We start from the raw sequence: 20,026 nt of genomic DNA, 5'->3' as shown, positions 1-20,026 counted from the left end.
TCCTGCCTTCTACTCTCGATTGTATTCTTGGACCCTCTCTAACTCTTTCTGACCCGAAGGGAATCTCTCTGACATTATATACAGCTTGGAGAGGATGTGTGTGTGTGTGATGTAGTGTCTGGTAGATTTCCATTCACATGGAATCATTGACAAGTGTTGGTTATCCCACAAGTTTGAATACGTCACAAAATTCTTGGTCGTCTGGACTACAAAGAGATTGTTTGAGATATGTCTTATGTTAAGACATTTTTTATGGTCTGGGACAAGATTGTGGATATACATTATGTGGACTGATATTCCTAGTGGGAAGCTGTGTACTGGTATGTCTCCAGCAGTCACTACCGCGATATATTCATTCATTCATTGCCAGACGCCATGTATCCCAAACAGGGTGGCCAAGGGCTCAGAGTTAATTGTTTTACAGGGAGGGGCACTAATCCTCCACCAACCCCACTTGACACGTAGGGAGAATGTTATGCCAACAGCATCTGGTGTTCCCAGGCGGTCACCCATCCAAGTACTAACCAGACCCAACGTTGCTTAACTTCGCTGATCGGACGGGAAGCGGTGTACTCAACGTGCGATATATACTAGTGCCTATACAATGCAAACATAACGCTCAGTCACACAAAGCTGTTGTACCAATGACAGTAAATACTGTCATAACATATTAATTCATAATATTTACACATTACAATCAACTTGTAAGCTAATAAAGTGAAATATATACTATTGTAAAAGTAACATAATTGTCATACTGTAACAGTGATAATAATTGTAGTCATTGAAGTAATATAATTGTAACATACACTTGTATATGTATAGTACCATATATATATATATATATATATATATATATATATATATATATATAACAGTCAACCCTTGGCTATCACGAGTAATTGGTACCCTAGGCGACCCGCCATAGCCAAAATCGCGATAGCCATACTTAAGAACTAATGGGAAAAATTCTAATTGGTTCCCCGACCTCCAACTTTACCCCAACCTTACCCTATTTTCACATCTCCTTCACTAAAATACCTGGGATTACAAACCAATGCTGCAAATTAACAACAGTACAGTACATAAAGGTTATAAATAAAACAGAATTAACTGTAATAAGCCATTTTACTTAACATTTTTGGAGAGGATGAGGGGCTTGGGTGGGTTGAAGGGGTTCCGAGGCTGGGGTGGAGTATTACTGGCCACCCCTCCGACGTTCTATCTCATCTAGGAATTGATCAGCTTCATCAGGAGTCTGGAAGGGACCCTGAGCATAAGGCAGGTTCTTCCTCTTCCTCACTTGCCGTCCTGGGTTAGCCGCGTTACGTGCACCAATGGTAGGAGGGTTGGATGGGGTATTGGTGGCCATTGTGGTTGAACAATAGGTCTTCACGGCTATAGCTGCTGTCGACTGGTAACGCTGACTCTCTCTGAACTAGTGATGTAAGACTCGTGAGTCAATCGTTCAAATCGAACGATTCCTTTCGCTGAATCGGGTGTACCGAGTCATTGTTTTCATTAACTCGTTCACTTAGTTTATATTCTAACATTATATTTCGGTTGAGACTCGAGAGTGGTATGTGCACTGCTCATATCACCGCCTGGTATGAGGAGACACCACCACTCACACCACACCATCACTGGCTGTTCACTGACCAAGTGACCAGACCTTCAGCTCGTGGCAGGCTGCGGGTTTCAGCCTCGAGTTATGGACACGAGTGTCACGAGTGACTTATAACTTTAAAACTCGACCGACTCAGGCCGCTCCGGGCAAATGTGGCGGGGCCCGACCCGGCTCACCACTCATGAGTTTGAAATACCCGGTCGCGGTGTAAGTATTGCTCAGTGTTCACACCACTGCTTGGTATGAACAGTAGTGTGAGCACACATCACCACTCATAGCACAGGACCACTTGCAGGCAGCGTGTTCCAGCCTCGATTATTGAGTGTGAACAAGATTTCTTAGAACTCGAATTACATGACTTAGGCCACCCCGGACAGATGCGGTGGGGCCCGGCCAAGGCCCGGCTCACCGAGTCACTGGTGACTCACGAATTGGGAAGGATTTTAAATAACAGGTCGCTGTGTTTTTCATTTCTGTTTTATTCTAGCAATAAAATAATAAATTATTAAGCAATCTAAATGTTTTTCTTTATCCTACTAATAATTTAAAGCTCTTTACATCACCTCAGAATGGCTTAACGTTTTTTAACGTTGTTTTAATGCAGTCCTCTCAGTGCCTCACTTGCTGCAGCCAGGCTACTGACTTGGTGAATCGAGTGATTCAAGTACCCGATTCTCTTCGGTGAGTGACTCATAAAAACTCGAGTCACCAAAGTGAATCGAGTTTTCCATCTCTACTCTGAACCTTGGCGGGAAGGATGGGTAGCTGTAACCATGTCTTGGGCCAATCAGCGCTCGGGTAGCCTGTGACGTCGCGCCAATCACGGCAAGGCGTTTAGTATACGCATGGGCGGAGCCCGCGCGATTTGAATGTTTCTGGCCGACCATCGTCCGCGATAGCAGTAGTTGAGGTCGCGATAAAGGTAATCGTGTTGCATTTCACCTGTCCGTGATAGCCATGAAACGCGATAGCAAAACCCGTGATAGCCAAGGGTTGACTGTATATATATATATATATATATATATATATATTATCATCATCATCAGCCGTTTGAGTATCCACTGCAGGACCGGCCTATCCTGACCGAAGTTGGGACAATACAGTCAAAGTAACTCTACCAAGTGGCTTGGGCTGTCTGGAAGAGATTGTATGTTGGGTGAGAAGTGCTTGTAAGTGTAACTGTAGTGTTGTAGTGGCTTTGGACCTGTGTGTAGTCTACCAAGTGTAATCGGCCTGAGCAAGCTGACTGGGTGCAAGCATACTTAACAGTAAGTGACACTGGTTCAACCATACCACCCCTTGCGTCTGCAAATGCAGTAAGTGGCCAGGTGAACACTCCCAAAGTTTATTACTCTGGCGGGGCGCAAACCCTAGTTCACCAGTGTATGAAACGCACACTCTACCACTGTACCACAGAGGCTTCATATATATATATATATATATATATATATATATATATATATATATATATATATATATGTATATATATACACAATATATATATATATATATATATATATATATATATATATATATATGTTTATCCATCATCCAATCCTACGTTGCCCCATAAGGAGTGTAGAAGCCCAGGGCTAGGCAAGCCAGTTCTGACATTTAAGATGAAAGTGACCAGCCTCACTCATCCCTGAGTGGAATTACATGAGCAATAAACTCCAACCACCCCTTGGATATAAACCTTCACCAGGTCAATCCAATTGGAGTTGCTGTAATTACCCACTGAACGACCAGGATCCAAAATCTGGTTATATGGTTACCACCCAGCATAGTAAATGGTTTCCTGGTGTACAAGAAACCACTTGGCTTGTTACTCAGTGTAGTCACCCACAGGCAGAAGGAATGGGAAAGAAAGACAGAAGAGGGAGTGTACAGTCACCTGTAGGCAGAAGGACGAGGAAAGAATGAAGGAAAGAAAGACAGAAGAGGATGGAAGGAAAGAAGGATGGAGGGGAGGTAATATATACGAGGTGCTACCCAAAAGTTCCAGTAATTTGAATATTGTAGGAAACTAAGTTACCTTACCTCCTAGTTCTCACTGTTGCCTTTGAAGTAGTCCCCTTGGGCATGTATACAGTAGTCCCAGCATTTTTTCCACAAGTCCATGCATCCCTGGAAGGTTTCAGACTTAATGGTCTTGAGCACCTCCTGTGATTCTGTATGGATCTCCTCCATCGAGTCAAATCAATGCCCTTTCAGTTGTAATTTTAGCTTGGGAAACAGGAAAAAGTCGCAGGGGGAAAGGTCAGGTGAACAGGGTGGGTGGGGAATGACTACTGTGTTAGTAGCAACCAGGAACTGCCGGACAACAATTCATGTGTGGGCGGGGGCGTTGTCATGATGCAGGACCCAGTCCTTGTTCTTCCACCATTCTGGACATTTGAGGTGGATGTTCTCCCTCAGATGCTACAAAACTTCACAGTAAAACTTTCCACTGACAGATTGACTGGGTGGGATGAATTCCTTGTGAACAATCCCTTCGATATCGAAGAAAACAATCATCATCGAATTGACATTGGTGCGCCATTGGTCCACCACTGCAAAACCGCCAAACCACCTACACACCACATTACAATAGTCAGCATAGCTCAACAACACAACCACTCACAGACATGGCTGGGGCCACACTGATGCACAAGGCATGCTGCTGACTCCTCCTAGCGGCAAAAGGCAAAACTGCAAACGGTTGGCTCCCTCTGTTTGAATTACTGGAACTTTTGGGAAGCACCACATATACATACATACATATATATATATATATATATATATATATATATATATATATACTGTATATATATATATATATATATATATATATATATATATATATATATATATATATATATATATATATATATATATATATATATATATATATATGTATATATATATATATATATACTGTATGTATATATATATATATATATATATATATATATATATATATCATTTCATGTGGCACCCTCGGGGATGCATAGGGCCTCGATGAACTCACACCACCACATCCTATCTTGTGCTAACTCCTCAAGATCTCCCCAACACTCATCTCCAGCTTCCCGTCTCATTGTCCTCACCCACGTCTCTTTTGGCCTTCCTCTACCTCTCCTACCAAGTGCCACCCACCCTGGTGTACCTCGTACTATTCCCTGTCTCCTATACACATGTCCTAGCCACTTCCATCGTGAGAATCTAACATATTCATCAATCGGCTGCACTCCCGTTATTTCTCTAATTCTACTATTTGGTATCCTTTCCCACCACTTAACTCCTAATATTCTTCTAAGTGCTTTATTTTCAAACACCAAGAATTTATTTTCCATAGTCACTGTGCTGTACCAAGACTCATGTCCATAAATTAAGATACTCCTATCCATTACCTTATAAAGTTTGATTTTTGTATGCACAGAAAAATTGTTATTATTCCAAATATTTTTAAGCATTCCCATTGCCTGATTAGCCTTCTTTAACCTTTCCTCGAATTCAAAGTTCAAAGAACCATCCTTGGCTAAATAAGTACCTAAATATTTAAACCTATCAACTTGCTTTACAACCATACCTCCAATTACACATTCCTGCGCATTTTCCATATTCATATTAATTATTTCAGTTTTTCCACAATTAATAACCAAACCCACCTTGCGACCTTCACTCACCAAACAGTCCAACACTCTCTGCATCTCTTCTGGCCCATCACAAATCAAAACTATATCATCTGCATAATCTAAATCCAAAAGTTTCCTGTTCTCTCCCCAAAGTATACCTGCACTGGTTTCTGTTCCAACGTGTTTCATGATGTAATCAATGACCAATATAAATAGTAAAGGCGATAGAACACCACCTTGAATTACTCCGGACTTGACTTCAAACGAATCACTCAGACAACCATCAACCATCACTTTACAAAATGTGTCCTCATGCATGTTCATAATGACCCTCACAAACTCCTCTGGTATTCCATAATGTCTCATGATCTTCCCCATAGTCTCTCTCGAAACACTATCAAAAGCCTTTTCAAAATCAACAAAACAAAGACTTAACGGTACTCTCATTTCATTAACTTGCTGCATCAAATGCCTAACTATAAAGATCTGATCATTGCAACCACGTCCCTTTCTAAAACCAGCCTGTTCATCCCTCAGAATACCCTCAACCACCGGCTCCAACCTATTTAACAACACTCTACTGAAAACTTTCAAAGCTGTTGGTGACAAAGAGATTCCCCTCCAATTACCACATTCACTCAGGTCTCCCTTCTTCAGAACTTTAACAATTACACCATTCTTCCAAACTGATGGTAGTAACCCCGTCACCCATATCTTACTGAATAGCTTGGTCAAGATCATTATTAATCTATCCCCCTCCACTTTAAACATTTCCGGAAATAAACCATCCTCCCCTGGTGCCTTATTATTCCTTAACTGTTTTACTGCTTTCTCCACTTCTGCAAGCCTCAACTCTCCTGTTTCTATATTTAAATCTTCCTGAGCAGACGGTATATCCTCTTCTGGTGGTATTGGTCTATTAAGAACTGTCTCAAAATGCTCTTCCCATCTATTTTTAATATCTCCATCTTTGGTCAATAAATTTCCTTCCCTGTCTCTAACTGGTATTTCCTTGCGTTTACCTGCATTACCACTCAGTTCTCTAATCGATTCATATGCTATTCTTTGACTCTGTCCATCATTTTTGTTTATTAAGATTTCAGTCTCTGCAACCTTTTCATCCACACATCTTCTTTTATCTCTCCTAGCTAACCTTCTTACTTCTGAATTCAAACTCCAGTACACAGCTCTTGCTAATTCAATCTCTCGTTCATCAACGCATTGCATCTCACTCCTCAATTTAGCCTCACCTCTCTTTTTTATCATATCCCACGTTTCCTCTAATATCCATTTCTTTCTCCTGAATCTATGTCTCCTTCCAATCGTACATTCAGCAGTCTCATGCAAAACTTTGTTCACATCCTCCCACATCTCATCTACACTTCTCTCCCCTCTTCCAACGTTTCCAACACCAAAAACCTATTTCTGCATTCTAATCTGAATTCCTCCTTTTCTTCTCCTTCCCTTCTAAGCTTAACAATATCGTATCTACCAACACCAGATATTTCCTTCTTCTGATTTTTAAGTTTAAATCTTATTTTTGCAATGCTGAGTTGATGGTCACTACCAATATCCGCTCCCCGTTTAACATGGACATCTAGCAGAGAACTTATATGCCTCCTACTGATAGCGATGTGATCAATCTGATTTTTATATTTTCCACACGGCGACACCCAAGTTGTCTTGTGTATATTGCAATGCTGAAAGAGTGTGCCCCCGATGACTAAGTCATATACACACATATATATATATATATATATATATATATACAGATAGATAGATAGATAGATAATTTTATTTACCTTTAGTACTTCGTAGGGTAGCCTTTACACTTCTTCATGGAACGTCTTGGAAGTGAATGGGCGAGGCACCTGAGGTGCTGGAGGGGTATTTTGTCCCAGGAGTCATGAATGACGGCTTCCAGCTTAGGCAGAGAGCTCACGTCCTTCCCTTGGAGACTCTTCTTTACGAGGTACCAGAGGTTTTCAATCGGGTTGAGGTCTGGGCTATTTCCTGGCCAGTCTTTCATGAATGATACCTCACAGTCACGAAGCCAATTGGTGACTGATTTGGCCTTGTGAGCAGGTGCACCGTCCTGCTGAAACACTCGTGCACCAGTTAGCTCGAAGGAGTCTGGTAAATGATCACACAGAAGCTCCAGGTAAACATCCTGATTCACTCTAAGGTTCTTGGGAAGTACAACAAGCTTCCCCAAACCCTTCCCTGAGAAACAACCCCATACCATGAGTGAATCACGATGTTTAACTGTGCTTTCTACATACCGTTGGTCAAGTGGGTCACTACCTTTGCGTCGGTACACACGTGCTCCCCTGTTACAGGTGACACTAAATGTTGCCTCATCAGACCACAACACTGACAACCATTGCTCCTCATGCCAGTTAAGATATTTGTTAGCAAAGGCAAGCCTACGAAGTCGCTGGTTTTTTGTGAGAAGAGGCTTTCTCACAGGCCTGTGACTTGTGTAACCAAGTTCATGGACCATACAAGACACTGTTCTCGCTCCAACTGGACGAGTCAGTGTGCCCCATGTCAATGAAATGGTAAACTTGGTAAAATTTTACCAGTTGCCAGGACATCCCCCAGGTTGTGCAGTACAGTAATCCCTGGAAGACCCAGATGCCCAAGTCCCAGACACCCCAAGTCCTGGACATTTTGGGTTCAGGCCCATAAAAAAAAAAAAAAATAAAAAAAAAAAAAATAAAAAAAAAATCCAACATGTTTTCATCTGTGAATTGAACTTGCCGCACGGCGACGAACAGCTGTGTTTGGGTGTGTAGTTAAGCCGACGTCCGGCAGAGCACCCCTGCCTCCTCCCCGTCTCCCGCCTACCCATTGTCGTGAGTGCACGCTCATCGCCATGGCCACCCATGTGCTCGCTTTTGTGGTGGTGCCCCACCTGCTGCAGGCCTTGCTGTTCCTCTGCTGCCTCTTACTCGTGTGTGCGATGATGGCCCAGTCGCCCAAGAAGAGGAAATAAGTGGTTCTGTCTCTGGAGAAGGAGAGAGACATTGGAGACGGTGGACGCAGGGTGGTCGACGTTCCACATCCTCCAGGAATTCAACGTGGCCTGCTCTACCTTGTTCGATATCAAGAAATCCCGGGACAAACTCACCCAGTACACGGCTGACTTCACATCGAAGACCAAATGCAATGTGCAAAGGAAGAAATTGTACCCTCCAAGGTTTGCAAAAATCGACCACTCCACGCTGATTTGGTATCGTCAACAACATGCTGCTGGTGTGCTGGTGTGTGGTACGGAGATGATGGCTGATGCTGAGAAGTTCGCAAGGTTACACGACACCCCATACTTCAAGGCAACCGAGAGTTGGCTCTTCGCTTTCAAGTTACGACATGGACTTGCCAACCATAAGACCCATGGTGAAGCTTTGGACACCAATGAGGAGGGAGTACAAGAGTTTCTGAAGAAGGTGAAGGGCTTGATTGACAGGGAGGGCCTCACTCTCAGTCAAGTCTACAACGATGACGAAACTGGACTATTCTATTGCTCGCTGCCAACGAACACTCCAGCAGATGAGACGGAAACGCGTGTGCCTGGATGGAAGCTCTCAAGCAATGGATATCTGCTTTGCGTTGCGCCAATGCTAACGGCATGCACTGGCTCATGCCCGTTACTGTTGGCTGTGCAAAGCAGTCTCGGTGCCTTCATGCATTTATGGATGTCCTTCCTGTTGTTTGGTACCATTCTGTGAAGGCTTGGTTCACAGCTAAAATCTTCAAAGACTGGTTTCACCAGCACTTCATCAAGGAGGTCATCCATTAGCAGACAAACACAATGGAAATCCCACACAACCAGGTAAAGGCTCTCCTTCTCTTGGACAATGCACCTGCACATCCGTCCGGCAGGGAGTTGGTGGCTGAGAATGGCCACATTAGGTGCTTGTTTCTGCCACCTAATACGACTGCTCTCATCCAACAAATGGACCAAGGAGTGATCATGGGAACGAAAAGGCTGTACCGTTGGAAGTTTCTGGACGAGGTGATGGTTGTTCTCGAGGACAAGGATGAGTGCAGAGAGGGATGGGACATGCGAGGCCAGCAAAATGTGGAAAACCTTCGCCGATACAGCCTCAAGTCAGCCATCTACAACTGGGCCGGTGCATGGAGGGAAGTCTTTGTCAAGACTCTGGAAAGTGGTTGGTCTCGTCTGCTTCTCAGAGCCGATGTGGTGCACGACTTTCTAGATTTTGACATGGATGACTTCCATGCGCGTCTTTGTGCAACTGGGGATGAGGTGGATGTAGACGAAGTGTGTGAGTGGTTGGATGACAACAAGGGCGATCCTGGGTATCATATCATGTCTAATATCGAGATCGCATCTTCAGTTGCAGGTACAAGTACCCAGCTGGAAGATTCCGATAAGGACAGTGAGGATGATGTGGACTCCTCTCAGCGCGCCACTACTCCAGCCATCCCCAAGCTGAGCGCACTCCAGGAGCATGTCGAGTTCGTTCTGGACTACCTTGAACACCCGGACTGGAACCAGGAGATGGGATCCCTGGGATTAGTGCAGGAAGTGCGCGCTTTTAGACAGTGCATCATCACTTGCCAGAATCACGGTTTCTAAGGTCAATCAACCATTGACATTTTCTTCAGGCTTGTGACTCCTGCCGTGCCCAGTCTCACCAAGACATGCCTTCCACACCAGTCTCACCAAGACATGCCTTCCACCTCCGAGCCACAGCCCAGCACACCAGCCACGGTGGAGTCGCCACTGGACATGAGTTTGCGGCTATCTTCAGAGTTGTCTGCAGTGGGTAGCCCATCACCACGTCCCAGCGACACACCCCTCGGCCACCTGCAACACCTACTCTTGGACTCTGACAGTGAATAAACAGCAAAAACTCGCCACTAGACCACATGGGAATTTACAGTGTTGTGCAGTGTTAAGATCAGAATGTGCAGTGTTAAGAAATTAGAATTCAAAATGCCAAGGATTAAGTGCAGAGTGCAACACTGGTGAGTTTCAAGTGCTGTGCTAGTAAGAAAAGAATATGCAGTGTTAAGAAATTAGAATTCAGAGTGCCAAGGATTAGGGGCAGTGCAACACTGGGTTACTGTATGTGCTTCAAGTGCACCTTCGTACTGTCAGATTAATCTTTGCAACGGCCACAGACGTGTTGTAAGTAGCTACCTTGAACACAATACTATGTGTAAATACTGCTTATAGCTATTGGTAACAATATGTAGAAAACGTAGCTATGTCTGAGTCCTCCAGGAAGAGTTAGAGAACACATCCCCTTACCCAAGACTAAGCAAGAATGTCAAACACCTCTGATCATGTGTCGGACACGTCAAGGCATACACACGCTCCCACACTTTAGCCGGAAGCTAGAGGGAAATATAAGTCCGATATCACATGCAGGAAGGTCAGAAGGCAGGAGAAGACAGACTGAGATAGAGTAGGGCAGGAGAGAACAAGAGTTAGACAAGGGGAGAGCGACAGGGAGTAGGAGAGTGGAAGTAAAGCAGGAGGACAGCAGCTAGCATAAACTGCTACTAACCATAGGCTACACAGGTCACGCTAAGCTCTTAACTTTTATGCAAGTAACTGTCTCACAATAAACTCTGTCGACTCAAATCTGCCTGTTTCATCATCCCACTTAAAATACGAAGAGAATAATGGAACAGAGAAGGCCTACACTGATTACTCGTACCTCCTACACACCTCACCATTACTTTCTCCTAGTGACTCTCCCATCGATGATTCAACCAAATAACCTTCTCTATAGAAATACTTACACTGGTGAACAGCAGAAATAACGAACCAACTACGATAAACTACACCACTCAACGTGGAGAGTGGTGAAAACGAACAACAATCAAGCTACGCCTTATGAGTTTACACAACCGCTACAACAGTAAACTACGACATCTACCTCACTACGTTCACTGGGAGTGGTAGAAGCTGTAAACGAAGCTGATTAAAGTCTCAATCACAGCACTCTAACATTACGCTCTATTTGGAGACTTCACGCAATCAAACAAAAAACAAACAAGCAAAGCAGAGAACGAGAGCCAGCGTCGCATCGACACAGTTTAACTTCGTCCCTAATTGCTCCTAAACCACAACTCCTCAATTACGAGAAACAATATCAACGATAAACTACATCGGTCAACAACTCTACAAGCCTACAAGTTAATCTCAATGAGTAAGGAAAATCAAAAATAACAAGTGAACAAGGAAACTGTAAAAGAAGGAAGTGCATCTGTGTGTTAATCCAAACTGGTGATGTAACATCAGCACATTTTCCCCCTCCTTGAACCTCCATCATCATAAATATTACAAACTACAAAGTGAAAGATCTATCTATCTATCTATTGCTAGACGCCTCAATCCCGTTTGGGGTGGCCACAAACAAATCGCCTCCAAGTCGCCCTGTTCCCCGCCATTTCACTGCCCTGCTCCCAACTCACACCCTCCTCTCTCATATACCTCTCCACCCCATCCCTCCATCTCATCCTCGGCCTCCCCCTCCCTCTTCCCCCCTCCACCTCACTCACATACATTCTCTTCGTCAGTCTTTCACCCTCCATCCTCTCCATATGACCAAACCACCTCAGTGTGTTCCTCATAACGCTTCCTATCACATCCACATCCACACCACAACGCTCCTTTATATCCTCATTCGTCAGCCTGTCTCTCCATGTGACTCCACAGGCTCCTCTTAAATAACTCATTTCCACTGCTCTCACTCTTGACTTGTGTCCTTCCAACAACGTCCAAGCTTCACTTCCGTACGTTAGAGTTGGTATCACAATACTGTCATGTAGTAACTTTTTCACTTCCATGCTCACTTCCCTGTTTCTTATCACTGCTTTCAAAGAACCAGCAACCTTTCTTCCCTGCTGTACCCTTTCAAGCACTTCACCCTCCAAACCTCCATCCTTACTCATCACACTACCCAAGTACATAAACGTACTCACATTTTCCAATTCCTCACCATCCAACCTCGCTGTACATTCACTGACTTCACCTCTCTCAAAGACCAACACTTTACTCTTCCCTACATTCACCTTTAGATTCCGTTTCTTACACACTCTCTCAAACTCATCCACCAAGCCTTGCAGCTCCCCTTCGTCTTCACTCAACAACACAGTATCATCTGCAAACAACAGTACAGGGAGTTTCCAAACACAATCCTCTCTCACCAGGGCCACTCCAACATCCACTACCCTATCTTGTACCTCTTTTATTACCCCATCCATGTACAGATTGAACAACCATGGAGACATGACACATCCCTGTTTCAAACCAACTTTCAAAGAGAAAAATTCACTTAGTTCACCATCCATACGCACTGCAGCCTTCGCACCATCGTACATACTCTTCACAGCATTCAACAACTTCCCATCTACTCCATATATTCTTAACACTTTCCACAATCCTTGTCTATCCACCCTGTCATATGCTTTCTCCAAATCCATGAAAGCCGCATACAACTTCTTTCCCTTCTCTAGAAACTTTTCCACTAAAGATCTAAGAATGAATATCTGATCTACACAACCTCTTCCCTTCCTAAAGCCTCCCTGTTCTTCTCCAACTAATTTTTCTGTTCTTTCTCTAACTCTGTCAATATGTATCCTACCATACACTTTTCCTATTACACTAAGAAGACAAATGCCCCTGTGATTACCACACACTTCTTTTTCCCCTTTTCCTTTGTACAAGGGAATAATTATACCTGACTTCCAATCCTCCGTGACTCTACCTTCCTCCCAGGCCAATCTGCACATCTTCCACACCCATTCTACTACTATCTCTCCTCCATGCTTCAGCATTTCACCACACACTCCATCAATTCCTGGGGCTTTCCCCAATTTAACTTTCTTCACTGCTTCCACAACTTCTATCCTACTGATTTCTTCCTGTCTTCTCACCTCCCTCCTTCTCCCAGCCATTCCCCAGCCACTTATACTCGCATTACTTCCATCCTCTACGTTCAACAATTCCTTAAAGTGTTCTCTCCATCTGCTCACTTTTTCTCCTTTCTCCACTAGTAATCTACCATTTTTATCTTTCACTCCCCTGCTAACTTCACTTTCACCCTGTCTTACTCTTTTCACCTCTCTCCAGAACATTTTCTTACAGTCCCTCCACTTTACACTCAAATTCCTTCCAAATTCCTCACCCACTCTCTTCTTGCTCTCTCTTACTAATCTTTTCACCTCTCTCTTTCTTTCTACATATAACTCTCTCTTCCGCCTCTCAACTTCTACTACGCCCCTATTTCTCATCCATTCATTGTATGCTTTCTTCTTTTGTGCCACAGCCTGTTTCACCTCTTCAGTCCACCACGCTGTTCCTTGTACCCCCCTCCGTCTTCTCTTCCTTCCACACACCAAATCACATGCTGCGCATATTTCTTCTGTAAATATCCTACACACACCTTCCACGTCTCCCATCTGCTCCAATTCATATTTGCCCAATCGTTTCTCCACTTCTCTCTTATACTCTGCCTCTTTCTCATCCTCTTGTAACCTTTCCACTCTCCTTGCAACTACTCCTTCCTCTCGTCTTTCCCTTCTTCTATACCTCCATCTTACTTGAATTTTAATTCTGGCCACCACCAAGTGGTGGTCAGAAAGTCCACTCCCCCAACCTCTATAAGCTCTTGCATCCATTACACATCTTCGCATCCTTTCATCCACACACACATAATCAATCATTGCCTTCCTTTCAATCAGTTCACCACCCACCCTTCTCGTCACTCGCCATGTATACCTGTGGATCATTTTATGCCTGAAGAGGGTATTGGCTATCACCAACCCCCTCCCAGCACACATGTCCACTAATGCCCTCCCATTCTCATCTATCTCAGCAGGCACACCCCACTCACCAACTATTCCATCCACCTTCACATTCCCAACTTTACCATTCATATCACCAATCAAAAACATCTATCTATCTATCTATTGCCAGACGCCTCAATCCCGTTTGGGGTGGCTACAAACAAATCGCCTCCAAGTCGCCCTGTCCCCCGCCATTTCACTGCCCTGCTCCCAACTCACCCCCCCCCTCTCTCGTATACCTCTCCACCCCATCCCTCCATCTCATCCTCGGCCTCCCCCTCCCTCTTCCCCCCTCCACCTCACTCACATACACTCTCCTCGTCAGTCTTTCACCCTCCATCCTCTCCACATGGCCAAACCACCTCAGTGTGTTCCTCATAACACTTCCTATCACATCCACATCCACACCACAACGCTCCTTTATATCCTCATTCGTCAGCCTGTCTCTCCACGTGACTCCACAGGCTCCTCTTAAATAACTCATTTCCACTGCTCTCACTCTTGACTTGTGTCCTTCCAACAATGTCCAAGCTTCACTTCCGTACGTTAGAGTTGGTATCACAATACTGTCATGTAGTAACTTTTTCACTTCCATGCTCACTTCCCTGTTTCTTATCACTGCTTTCAAGGAACCAGCAACCTTTCTTCCCTGCTGTACCCTTTCAAGCACTTCACCCTCCAAACCTCCATCCTTACTCATCACACTACCCAAATACTTAAAACGTACTCACATTTTCCAATTCCTCACCATCCAACCTCGCTGTACATTCACTAATTTCACCTCTCTCAAAGACCATCATTTTACTCTTCCCTACATTCACCTTTAGATTCCGTTTCTTACACACTCTCTCAAACTCATCCACCAAGCCTTGCAGCTCCCCTTCATCTTCACTCAACAACACAGTATCATCTGCAAACAACAGTACAGGGAGTTTCCAAACACTATCCTCTCTCACCAGGGCCACTCCAACATCCACTACCCTACCTTGTACCTCTTTTATTACCCCATCCATGTACAGATTGAACAACCATGGAGACATGACACATCCCTGTTTCAAACCAACTTTCAAAGAGAAAAATTCACTTAGTTCACCATCCATATGCACTGCAGCCTTCGCACCATCGTACATACTCTTCACAGCATTCAACAACTTCCCATCTACTCCATATATTCTTAACACTTTCCACAATCCTTGTCTATCCACCCTGTCATATGCTTTCTCCAAATCCATGAAAGCCGCATACAACTTCTTTCCCTTCTCTAGAAACTTTTCCACTAAAGATCTAAGAATGAATATCTGATCTACACAACCTCTTCCCTTCCTAAAGCCTCCCTGTTCTTCTCCAACTAATTTCTCTGTTCTTTCTCTAACTCTGTCTATAAGTATCCTACCATACACTTTTCCTATTATACTAAGAAGACAAATGCCCCTATGATTACCACACACTTCTTTTTCCCCTTTTCCTTTGTACAAGGGAATAATTATACCTGACTTCCAATCCTCTGGGGCTCTACCTTCCTCCCAGGCCAATCTGCACATCTTCCACATCCATTCTACTACTATCTCTCCTCCATGCTTCAGCATTTCACCACACACTCCATCAATTCCTGGGGCTTTCCCCGATTTAACTTTCTTCATTGCTTCCACAACTTCTATCCTACTGATTTCTTCCTGTCTTCTCACCTCCCTCCTTCTCCCAGCCATTCCCCAGCCACTTATACTCGCATTACTTCCATCCTCTACGTTCAACAATTCCTTAAAGTGTTCTCTCCATCTGCTCACTTTTTCTCCCTTCTCCACTAGTAATCTACCATTTTTATCTTTCACTCCCCTGCTAACTTCACTTCCACCCTGTCTTACTTTTTTCACTTCTCTCCAGAACATTTTCTTACAGTCCCTCCACTTTACACTCAAAAAAAATAATTACACAATTTACAGTTACGTACCAGTATGTGTTTTCCAGTATGTGTTTTATAATTTTAATGTTATAAGTAATCATGAGAAAAGTAAAATATGATTCACTGTGTAACCCCATTATGCTAAGTAAAGTTCCACAATATGCGTCCAAAGGATCAACATTAACAGTGACAAATACCCTGACAAAAACACCAGAAAACGATCAACAAAATATAAATTCCGAAACACCATCAGAAACACAAGAACAAGCGGAAAACCAGACTCAGGAAACAAAACATACACTAGATAAAGAACAGCAAACAGATGCAATTTACGCTGATGTAAATGATGATGACACATGGTCAGGAATTTCAGATGTTGGTAGTGAACTTTATAAAAATTTGCTTCCATTTTACTATAACTCTGACATAGAGTATGAAGATCAGGAAAAACATATAAACTGCCAGTAAATGACAACTGCAAGTAAAACACAATAAAGATAGATAATGTAGATGAAGCAAGTACTAGTGCAGTACCTTCTCCACAAAATCCCAGTAATACTCCACTTCCAGAGTATATTTGTTATAAAGACAACAAACTACCAAAATTCTCTGGTACAGAAAAAGATAAGATTGACATAAACACACTTATTGAACAATGTCAGCAGTATTTCATTAGGGGACAGATTACAGATGAGAAAGGAAAAATAGCTGTTTTTTCTGCTAGAATAAACCATGAACGATGCCCAGTGGGAAATTTGTTACGGTCAGACAAGTTGTTGAGAGCTTCAACATTTGAGCAGTTTAAGACAGAATTTCTTAGGAAATTTTCTGGAGGCAAGAATTTTCCATCCATCCATCCATCCATTGCCAGACGCCATGTATCCCAGACGGGGTGGCCAATGGCTTGGAGTTAATTGTTTTACAGGGAGGGGAACTAATCCTTCACCAACCCCACTTGACACGTAGGGATGCCACCAGCATCTGGTGTTCCCAGGCGGTCACCCATCCAAGTACTAACCAGACAGAATAAACCATGAACGATGCCCAGTGGGAAATTTGTTACGGTCAGACAAGTTGTTGAGAGCTTCAACATTTGAGCAGTTTAAGACAGAATTTCTTAGGAAATTTTCTGGAGGCAAGAATTTTCGTGGTGGTATAATCCCAGAATTACACAAAATTGTAGACCTACTTAGGCAAACACACTCGGGCTCAGGTCTAGGGGAGATTACAGCAGATATTTCCACCATTCGGAAGACCCTTTTATCTAGCCTAGAAAACTCAGACTGGGTAACAGAGGATGGTAATATGTCACCAGTGCATGTCGTTGACATCATTGGCTACATATCAGCCCTATGCCAATTTCCTGACAGGATATTAAAAATTTCAAAACCCATCCCATATAATCCAGCAATGAGTTTACTTGATTTCATTTATGAGTGGAATTAAACTGCAGTAAAGCTGGCGTGACTGACACATCACAGGCAAACAGGACAGGGATCAAAGTGCCAGAAATCACAGCAGGGATAAATAAGTCAAGTCCTAGCAAGGACCAGAGACAATCTCGACCAATTCAGAAACAAGCACACAGTTAGGTTAGCTCAAGGACTCGTTCCCTCATTCCTGCACATCAGGTAACAGGGCGGTACAAAAGCCTGGCCGAAGTCCCAGTACACATCGATCGGCACAAAGACAAACAAATGGAAAATCACCTCATAGGTCGAACTCAAGTAACACTCTGTTACTATTGTGCAAAGCAAGGTCACACAAAATAGGAGTGTTACATTAAAACCAAAGCAGATAGGCAAAAGGCAAAAGGTTTCGAGGCATTTTGCAGATATCACAGGTCCACTGGACATTGGACCTCAGATTGTAGAGCGATAGAAAAATTGTTGTCCATCTATAGGTCGGGGGAAGATCGTACCAGCACAAAAGACGACGACACATAAAACACCCAACTAAACAAATAGTCAACATAGGAAGTCTCCTTGGAAATGAATGCATTTTGGTTTCTGCTTTATGTGAGGAGGAAGAGATTTAATTATTTTTGGATTCTGGCTCACCAGTGAATTTAATAATTTAAGATGAGTTAGCAAGAATTTTTAGAAATAGAAGAAAAGAGACTTTTTGGAAAACTCAGACTTAAATTTGGATGGTAAAGAAATACCAGTTATTGGAATGATTGAGATAAACATGAATTTCACTGAGACAACAAAATCATTCACTACCACCTTTTATGTAGTAGAAAAATTATCAGTTTGAGGAGATATGCTGCTTGGACTTAACACAATAAGAACACAAAATATAATACAGTACTGATGCCACATTTCAATGGAATTCATTATGACAGTGAATTCACACAGGAAATTTCATCTCCTGATAATACAACCAACAATTATAGGAAAACTAGCATCACAAGAACGATTATACACAAAACCAAAATGGGGGAGTCTGATGTACAACTTCTCAAAGAAAATGGGCTCGTTGACCTATCACAGCCCAACCCCCATTCCTCACTCACTCACTCACAGTGCAAACGTGACTCACCCACTTACCCAGCCAGCATTAATTATGATATAAATTTACTACCGAAATCATTCATGCAAGTTACAATTAAGAGTAAATTGAGAAATTGTAATGTCATTGCATTAGAAAAGAAGGTTAGAATAAATGGCCTTTTGACAGAGAGCACCCTGTGCTGGATGAATGACAAGGGTGAGATGAATGTCATTTCAGCTAACACCATGAATGAAGATGTGAAGAATAAGAAAGGAACCTGTATTTGTAGGTAAGAAATTTGCCCAGCTCCTATACGCGAAGTGATAGTAGCAGGGACATTGAGCAGAGTAAACTCATCACACAGTGGATGTATAAAGGAGAATTTGATTCAATCAGGTCAGTTCAACGAGGAAAAAGATCTCTTAGATCTATTAATGAAACACAGACAAACGGTAGCATTACCTGGAGAACAGTTAGGGTGTACTAACCTGATTACACACAAGATTAACGTACACCCTATAAAAAAAAGAATCAGGACCCCACGAGCTGATGCATCTCGCAATGACCACCGCACTGATACGAAAGCCGTGAAGACGTGGTGGGGTTGGTACCCCTGAAGCCTTCCCCCTCCTCCCTCCCTTTGCAGGTGTCTGCATTTTAAAGGATGATGTTCTCCTAGCTCCGTGTCGTCTTGAAGTAATGATAACAAGGAATATGTAACTTGCTTGTAAACCTCTAAACAGTATAACATTACCAACAGGGTAAATAATAATATAACTGGTAGTCAATATGTGCTTGGCAACCAACGAATCTGGGTTACCACTCTGGACATGATAAAATTTTACAGTGGAAGGAAAAAAACTCACTACTGTATTATACACCATTACAACGGCTGGATGAATAAGTTAACGTTAAGTAAAAAAGTATAAGGCCACATATAATCGCAGACTGTATGTGATTACAGTAGTAGTAGTATTTAGTTCAGTGTTGTGATCGGTATGACGTAGGGAATGAATCATGAAATGGAGAATTATTCACATATCAGTAGTATGATAAACACGATAAGATTGGTTCATCGTGGAGGAAGGGTGAAGGGTATGGGGCCATTCATGTGAGATATAAACAATTAAAAAAGAGGTGAAAGATTTGCAAACAATGTATCGAAAATGCTGGTATCGGGAGTGGTTCACCTGCAATGAGCAAAGCATGCCATGAAGCAGTAGGAGGTGTATTGGTGCTTTTAAATCCCACCAGATATGAAAGCTGTGATGAAAACTTCAGAGAAGACACGTGCAGCTATCGTCGCATTACACGGACGTGTTTTCTTTTAATATCGACCAATAAACCATGCTCTTGTCTTTGGCTTTCCCATATGATACCTAGGATTCTAGCATATGATCGGTCAGGCTTTTATAACAAAATATTTTATCATCGTCTACACCTTAGATCTACCCCAGGAGACAAGGATAAGTTACTAATGTTCTTTTACTCGCAACTTTGCTATAATTCTTGCTGTGTATCGTGAAGCATAACTTATTTCATGACGCACAGTCT

General features: G+C 42.9%; 1 pseudogene; it reads right to left on the bottom strand.

Moving 5' to 3' along the window:
• Positions 1-476: 476 nt before the first annotated feature.
• On the bottom strand, positions 477-595 carry LOC145405433 (5S ribosomal RNA; annotated as a pseudogene).
• Between the last annotated feature and the right edge of the window lie 19,431 nt (positions 596-20,026).

This window comes from Coenobita brevimanus, chromosome 66 (genome assembly GCF_032717465.1).
Source record: "Coenobita brevimanus isolate Jiangsu-jjx chromosome 66, ASM3271746v2, whole genome shotgun sequence".
NCBI lineage: Eukaryota > Metazoa > Arthropoda > Malacostraca > Decapoda > Coenobitidae > Coenobita > Coenobita brevimanus.
The sequence above is the reverse complement of the archived record's forward strand: the minus strand, read 5'-3'. Positions and strand labels throughout refer to the sequence as shown.